At 41.4% G+C, this 8,771-nt stretch overlaps 2 non-coding genes across 2 annotated transcripts; both read right to left on the reverse strand.

Annotated features, from left to right (window-relative positions):
* Positions 1 to 1,627: 1,627 nt before the first annotated feature.
* LOC121006487 lies at positions 1,628 to 1,817 on the reverse strand. Its single transcript, XR_005780305.1, has one exon. It is a non-coding gene; the product is annotated as a U2 spliceosomal RNA (small nuclear RNA).
* Positions 1,818 to 8,184: 6,367 nt separating this feature from the next.
* On the reverse strand, positions 8,185 to 8,367 carry LOC121006504. The gene has a single exon (XR_005780319.1). It is a non-coding gene; the product is annotated as a U2 spliceosomal RNA (small nuclear RNA).
* Between the last annotated feature and the right edge of the window lie 404 nt (positions 8,368 to 8,771).

Here is an 8,771-nt window from a genome sequence, read left to right on the forward strand (position 1 = left end):
ACCCTTTATCTCTCCCAATAGAAAATGACATCGGGGGGTAACACAATCCACCTGGTCTAGATATGTCAGCCTTAAATCTCACAAAGAATTTATATTTCCCTGTCCAAAGGGATTCTGAGTTCAGGACCTTGTGAGCAAACCGTACCACCTCACAGTACCTTCCTTGAAAAAACGTGATATTCTCAAGAGGAACATACGGATTATGCATGTAGACAACCAGAGTGATTTTGTCATTATATAAAACAGTAAAGGTAACCCCATCAAAGACGGGGTCATTCTCATATCCTTTTAAAAAGGTAGGAAGGTTATGGCAAGCAGCAGGATTCGTCAAAACCAAAGAATAATGACCTCTCTTCAGGTCCTGCAAGCATAAAATCTCCCGTCTTACATGCAGTAATTTGAACAGTACGATGCACGATGAATTCAAGACTGAATTTTTCACGTTTCTCTTCTGAGATGAAAATTCCAAAGCCATTCTTGACCCGATAGTCCTCGGTCCACGCAGAGCGGATGGTGACGCCCATCTTCGCAGTCGTCCTTTCGTCTGCCGTCTGATATCCGGTGATCACCTTCCCAACCTCAGTCCTGGCTGTGTCCGGTCATGCCATGATCGCAGCCAAAAGGCCGAGAAGCGATAACCCGCCCGGCCTTGACAACCGGGCCGCTTCTCCATAATGCAGAGCACTTCTCAAGGCAACAGCCTACAGGCCCCTAGCCCCAGCCACAGTCCAAGAGGCTTCTTGCTCTAACAAACCAGGGAAAACGTGCTTCCTACGCTCAGCAATCACCATCATGCTAGTGTTCGCCATCTGCATAGCTCCGCCCACCCGCCATTTGTGGCCACGCCTTTTCTTCACACGCAATTCCTGGTGCCAAAGCACACCAAGCATGAAAACTGATAGGAGGAGTGAATGGAGAAGTAGTGAAGAAAAAAGAAAAAAAAAAGGTATGCATTGTTGATTGTGATGTCAGGGCCCCATTGTTGAGTGTTCCATCAGGGCCCTTGTAATGTCATCCACTGACCTGACCTTACTTGACCTCTTACCTGAAAAGCTTCCTGTGACACGTGCAGTGTTCCTTCCATTGTCCAGACAAGGTAGGTCCAGCTGCTGCTGATACATAGGAAGTGCTGGACTACTTTTTAGCCTCCAAGTAATCCAGTTCAAAAGATCCACAAGAGGGAGACACAGGCAAACTTTACTCATTTAATATAGCACTGGAAAAGCTAAATGATTACATCCAGCCAACTTGCTACAAAAGGCTCAATTCCGAGGAACAACTTAGCATCCCAGGTGTGCACAACAGGCCCAAATGAAACCCAAGGTGCGTGGAGGTCCAAACACTTCATTCAGGTGATAAGCCAATTAATCCATCAGTCTTAATTGGATTTGGGGTGTGAGGAGACTGGCTGGCTGGCTGGGTTGCTTGGTGCTGGAACAAACCGACAGCTGCTGCAATTAGGAGATTTAAAGACTAGATGCAGGTACGCAGAAAGCAGCACAGCATTGACTGACTGGGCAGACAGAGGAGAAACTGAAGTGCAGACTCCACTTGCAACTTTCCACTTGCTTGCTGGAAGGATGCTTGCAATCTATCTATTTTATTCAGTTTTTTCATACTGGATTAGAAGGGGTGCATCGGTCCTGGAGGTACTGCAATACCAGGTCAATGCGTGGAGTGGACAGAGCAAGCTCTTTTTCCATCTCCCTGTTCGAAAAATCCATTTAATATATGGTCCCCAGATAGGGGACGTATCGGATATTAAACTGATAAGAACATTTAAGGTTTCAACACAATTTTAATAAAACAAAGGTTATACATACAAAGTAGAATAAATACAAATATAAATATAAAATTATAAATGCAATATTAAATACATTAATTTATAAAATAATTGTATTCCATACTGTCAGGCACCATAGAGAGTTAGCTTTTTTAACCCTAGTTCCTTTTTTTGTCTCAGAAAATAAATGTATAATTCACTTAAAGCAACCTTTATACAATTTATAACATCAATGTTGTCACGCTTAAATAATAAGATATTCCTAGATTTCCATATGGCATTTTTAAAACAATTGATAATCATCCAACACATTTCTTGTTGTTTGTGGGTTGGACATGTAAAAAGCCCATATAAAACGTACTCATAGTTAAAATCTTAAAGACCACATATCCACTTAAAAAGAGGTCCAGCCTTCTTCCAAATCTCCTGAGCATAGTGACAGTTCCAAAATAGGTGTAGTACCGTTTCGTCATCCCCACACCTATTTCTCGGACATCTGGCTCTCGTGTTGGGAGGCATTGGTGAGCGATTTCCCAGGACAGATCCTTGTGAATATTTGCCAGGAATTTGCCATACACGTTTCGCCATACATTTTTGGATCTGTCCTGAGAAAAATTTGAAACCGTCACTACCTCTTCGTTCCTTCAACACCACAATGACACCTTCCTCTGGTCCCCCAATATGTCAAGCTCTAACTCTTGGAGACACAAGAGCCTGACTGTTTTCTCTAAGACCGCATAGGGTTTAGGGGGACACAAGAGTACAGGAGTATTCAGAGAAAGCCGGAACCATCTTTTAAAAACCATACCCGCTGCATATTTTAAAAAATAACTAAAAATGCCATTGGACTTATACATTCTAAAACAGAAATACTTAATATAAAATAATTTAAAAAGATTTGGAACATCTTTACCACCACTGTCCTTTTTCCTATACATAAAATCACGTTTTATTTTTTCTATAGTGGAGCTCCATAAAAATTTAAAATAAATACGAGTTAATTTTTTTTTATATACAACGTTGTAGGAGGAAAAACCATTGCAATGTATAGCATGATAGGAATTAAAACCATTTTAATTATTCAAATTTTCCCTTCCATGGTTTGATCTCTTAGGTTCCACTTTGAAATTTTCTTTTCTATTTTATCAATTGCAATGTCCCAACTGGAATATCCATTGTTTGCCTGATTTAAAAATAACACCAAGAATTTTGATCTGATCTTGTTGTATTCTAACTCCTGATGTTATCGAAGAGTCCTAGTTTCCTATATTAAAACAGTCACATTTACTTAAATTTAACTTAAAACCGGATTCCTCACAAAAGAATTTAGTAATCATTAAAACCCTTCTTAACGTAGGAGAATCCTTACATAAAATTGTTACATCATCCATATAACTTAAAACTTTTAATTGATTACCTCCTTCCCCTGGAATAGGAACCCTTTTTCCCACTTTATCTCGTCTCAACATAGCCAAAAAGGGGTTCTATAGCAAAAATGAACAGGAGGGGGGACAAAGGACATCCTTGCTTTACACCTGACAGAAGGGGAACCTCTTTTCTTAAAAAAAAAGTTTACAGAAATATGACTAAAACTGGACTTGTATAAAAGTTTCATAAAATTTTGTATAAAAACAGGCATACCTAATCTCTCTAAAACTATAAAAAGATATTTATGAGACACCCTATCAAACGCCTTTTCAAAATCGAATGATAAAATAGCTAAAGTTTGATTCCTTTCTTTAAATATTTTAAGGGATGTATTATGGTATTTTAAAGACTCAGCTATTAATCTTCCAGGTACCCCACAAACCTGATTTGGATGTATAATTTTATTAATAAAGGGTTTAAGGCGTAATGCTATAATTTTAGCTAATATTTTATAGTCAACATTTAAAAGGGTAATGGGTCTCCAGTTTTTTTATTGACTTTTATCACCTTTTTTATATAACAAAGAAACAATCCCTTTCCTCCAGGACTCGGGAAGTTCCTCTACTGTAAAAGTTTTTTTGTATAATAAAATCCTATCGTCCTTTAAAATTTCCCAGAAAGCTAGATAAAACTCTATGGGTAGTTTGTCTTCTCTTGGAGCCTTCCCATTAGAAAAACTCTTCCATAGTAAAATCACGGGATAAAACCTTTTTGGTCTAAAAAATCTAGCTTAAAATCAAGGAAATTAATAGCATCATTTAAAAAGGACATATCAATAGTTTTCTCATTAAAAAGGTGTTGATAAAAATTAAAAGCTGAATTTAACATCCCATGTTCTGTATTTTCTCCTTCTAAATTTAAAATTAAACCACGTCTTTTTATTTGCTTTTTTGAAGAAGAAACGGGAACATTTTTCGTTCTCTTCTAGATATTTTACCCGTGAGTTGAGGTAAAAATTATTTGTTTCCCTTTATCTTCTATACATTTATTTATTTCAACTTTTAAACTTGTCATGTCAGATTCAACATCCATGCCCACCTCCTTTTAGTTTTAACAAAATATTCAATCTTTTATTAAGGACATCATACCATATTTTTTTTCTTTTTTGCTCTCTTCTTACCTGCTTCAATAAAAAAATAACTTAATTTTAGGTTTTATGCCCTCCCACCAGTGCAGTACAGGTTCGCTGGGGCTCCTTTTCTCCTGCCAGCACTGGTAGGTCCGCACAAACTCAGCATTTATTTCGGGATCCTCTAATAACGTGACATTTAGCTTCCAGAGACCTCTATTTACCCTCTGTTCTACTTTTATTTCTGTGTGTACTAACAATTTATGATCTGAGAAGATATTACTGAATAATTAACATTTCACAGGAGTAAAATTATTAGAAGCAAAAATAAAATCTATTCTAGAGCCCACTCTCCCGTTGGACCACGTGATTCCTGGGTCCGCCGGCAAGAGTGAACTCCAGCAATCCTTTAAATTAAAATCATCAATAAAATTCTTCAGCAGGCAAGAAGTACGGTCCTTCCTGTTTGCATCACCCCCTTGCCTAGTTTCATTCTCACGGATACAATTGAAGTCACCTCTTACCAGCAAGGGGGTGGAACCTGTACAAAATAATGGTAAAAGGTTAAAAAGATCTGCCCTTTCCTGTTTATCAGGGGGGGCATAGACATTTAAAATACGACATAAAAAACCCTTAAAACGTAAGTGTAATAAAATTGCTCTGCCAGGTAAAATTTCTGTTACAGATTGGATTTCAGCAAATGGACCCCGAAATAATACTCCAATACCAACAGACTTATTGTTATTACCACCTGACCACACTGAAGGGCCTAGTTTCCAGTCTTTTTTTCAAATGATCATACTCCATCCGATTTGGAATCCCACATTCCTGTAAAAAACATATCAAAGTCCATTGTTTTCAAATAAGAGAATAAAGCAGTCCTACGTGTAAAAGTCTTTAAAGACCTCACATTCAGTGAGGCAATCTTTACTGAAAGAGAAGACATAGTAATTAATCAACCTCTAGTTCGGAAGACTCTGCTTCCTCTATTTTCTGGGAGCTGGAGGCCCCAGAATCTGGACAAACAGAAAAAAATATGTTCTGTACTGGAGTCAGAAATATGGTGAGACTCTATTGTGTCTCTTATCTCACCCTCATCTGAATTGCGCATCTTTAGCTTTCTATGAGTTCCAGAACTTTCGTCATCTCTTGATCTTTTTGTAGAAGAAGAAATATCCATCGCATCTCCATCTGGTCTTTCTTTCTCCAGGCCAACGCTTTTCTTGTCTTTCTGTGGTCTTCCCATCTCTTGTGACTTCTCTCTTGCTGGAACACTTTTGCTTATCGCCCCCCCGAGTCTCCTCCACCACGGCAGTAGAAGGACTAGGCTCCGGGTTTAAGACTGATCGCTGACGGTCAGCGTCAGATGTCTTCCTCATTAAGCCCATTTTGTATGGCGTAACGGGCTCAGTGGAATGGTAGGCAACACCTTCAATTTTCTGGCTCTTCTTAGCCCCCCTCTGTATTCGCGGCGTGCCAGGGAGGGGCTCAGAGCTTCTCAAGCTTTCAGCTTGCAAAATGGTAGATTGAGAACACTCTGCCCTGGATCTTAAGGGGTGTCTCCTACCAGTTTGTTTTACGCTCGCTTCCATTTTTTTGCTGGGGTCTTCAGAAAGACCCACCTCAGCATCACCTGTATTTTGCAGATTACTCTGTTAGACCCTCTGTTACCGTCACAGAGGATCGGCGGCCTGTCCCTCGACCCGATGTCGCTTGGAAACTTGAGACCAAGGCAGAGTCAGAACGGCCCGGCATTACCAGCAGCGACTATTTAAACTAAAGGAAGCTGCTCTAGCCCTGGTTGAGTTATCCCCTGTGCAGGCTCTTTTATAGATGCTACAGGCGCATGCACCTTGAGATAGCAATCTTTGTACTGTGTCGCAAATCTGTGTTGCAAATGTCACAGTTTGAGGATGTGTGACGCTCACTTCCGCACCTATTGCAACATCTCACTTGCGACTCACAATCCTCTTTTATGTGACCAAACTTTTGGCAATTTCTGCAGAACCGCGGCATTTGGGAGTAAACAAGGTGACCCCTGTTTTTCCCTATTGCAAAGTTTGATGGCGGGTGACACAGGCCCCCGATGCCTGCTTCGTCATGGTAAAACTTTACAAAATATTTTCTTTTACCGTTTCAAAACCCTTTATTTTTTACTTCATGGGAAAAGTTAACTTCTTTGCAATACCGCTTCAAAATAAAGTGACCTAATTTTCGGGTACAAACGGGTTGTACATGCAAGCAATAAGGTGAATTGACTCCTCCCCGTAGAGGAGCACAAAATGGAGACCGTCAAGACGGTCATCGGCCTTGTCCGCAACCAATAATTTTGCATAAATATTGTCACAGCATGATTTCTTGCAGAAAGTTATCGTTAAAGGCCCTTATACTCCTGGTCCCGCAGACACAGGATATCCTCCCTTCGAATCTGGAAGAAACTGGACAGGATTTCGGCCACGATGTATCTCAGCGTTTTCCTTCCCCGGAACTTCTCCTCTACCTCGATCAGTATGGATTGCTTCAACTGGGTTTCCCCATCAGCGAATCCAAAGGAAAATGGCATCTTCCTTACCAAAGGCCTAATCCCCGCAACAAACACAAAAACAGAGGACTCACCCAACGAGACGAGCCCCTGCTCAAGGCCGCGGAAGGGGACCCAAGATGTATACGACGCCCAGTCTTCTTACCACGCACCAAAATAACAAAAAAACGCTGCCAGCAAGGCGATCAAACCTACTGAACAGCGCGATCACTTCCCGTTGCCTGGGGACTAAGCTGTCTTCCCAATAGCAGCAAGGGGGTAGAACACCAGCTATAAACCAGTGCCCTCCCCCAAGGCCAAGAATCCAGGTACCCCAGGCACCTTCCAGCTAAGATTCCGTGTATCCCTACACTTGATCTTAGCCAACCGGGCCGCTTCTCCACAATGCAGAGCACTTCTCAAGGCAACAGCCTACAGGCCCCTAGCCCCAGCCCAGCCACAGTCCGGGAGGCTTCTTGCTCTAACAAGCCAGGGAAAACGTGCGTCCTACGCTCAGCAATCACCATCATGCTCCTCTTCGTGTTCGCCATCTGCATAGCTCCGCCCACCCGCCACTTGTGGCCACACATTTTCTTCACACGCAATTCCTGGTGCCAAAGCACGCCAAGCATGAAAACTGATAGGAGGAGTGAATGGAGAAGTAGTGAAGAAAAAAAAATGGGTATGCATTGTTGATTGTGATGTCAGGGCCCCATTGTTGAGTGTTCCATCAGGGCCCTTGTGATGTCATCCACTGACCTGACCTTACTTGACCTCTGACCTGACAAGCCTCCTGTGACACGTGCAGTGTTCCGTCCATTGTCCAGACAAGGTAGGTCCAGCTGCTGCTGATACATAGGAAGTGCTGGCCTTCTTTTTAGCCTCCAATGAATCCAGTTCAAAAGATCCACAAGAAGGAGACACAGGCAAACTTTACTCATTTAATAAAGCACTGGAAAAGCCAAATGGTTACATCCAGCCAACTTGCTACAAAAGGCTCAATTCCCAGGAACAACTCAGCATCCCAGGTGTGCACACACAACAGGCCCAAATCAAACCCAAGGTGCGTGGAGGTCCAAACACTTAATTCAGGTGATAAGCCAATTAACCTATCAGTCTTAATTGGATTTGGGGTGTGAGGAGACTGACTGGTTGGCTGGCTGGGTTGGTGCTAGAACTAACCGACAGCTGATGCAATTATGAGATTGACAGACTAGATGCAGGTACGCAGCAAGCAGCACAACACAGCACTGCACTGACTGGGCAGAGAGAGGAAAAGCTGAAGTGCAGATTGAAGCAGGACACACACACAACTTTCCACTTGCTTGCTGGAAGGATGCTTGCAATCTATCTATTTCCTTCAGTTTTTTCATACTGGATAAGAAGGGGTGCATCGGTCCTGGAGGTACTGCAATACCAGCTCAATGCGTGGAGTGGACAGAGCAAGCTCTTTTTCCATCTCCCTGTTCGAAAAATCCATTTAATATATGGTCCCCAGATAGGGGACGTATCGGATATTAAACTGATGAGAGCAATTTTTTTTTTTTTTTTTAGTAAACAAGCAAATTTACTCTTTCACTTCACTAACTCATCATCACAGTTTTTATCTCTTTATTTATATTTTTTCCATATATATACAACAACAAAAACACTTAAATAGTCTTAACTAAGTGCCTCCACTTCTTAAACTTCCAAATACCTTCACTATCATTACCCCCTCCACGCTGCCGATCCCATAAATAAACTGTATACAATCTAGATAATATCTTCAAAACCTCATTTTTGGACAAAACTTTCCATTTGAAGACGAGCAAGTTTCTGGCATCCCACAAGCTTTCTAGAACACATACCACTATTAACCACAACAGTCTTCTTTGACAAGCACCCATTACCCCACAAAGGAGGAACTTCCAGTTCATCAGAGCTATCCCAGTCAATTCCTTACACAATTCTCTCATACCTCCCCACAC

The sequence above is a fragment of the Bufo bufo genome, chromosome 6 (genome assembly GCF_905171765.1).
Source record: "Bufo bufo chromosome 6, aBufBuf1.1, whole genome shotgun sequence".
Taxonomy (NCBI): Eukaryota; Metazoa; Chordata; class Amphibia; order Anura; family Bufonidae; genus Bufo; species Bufo bufo.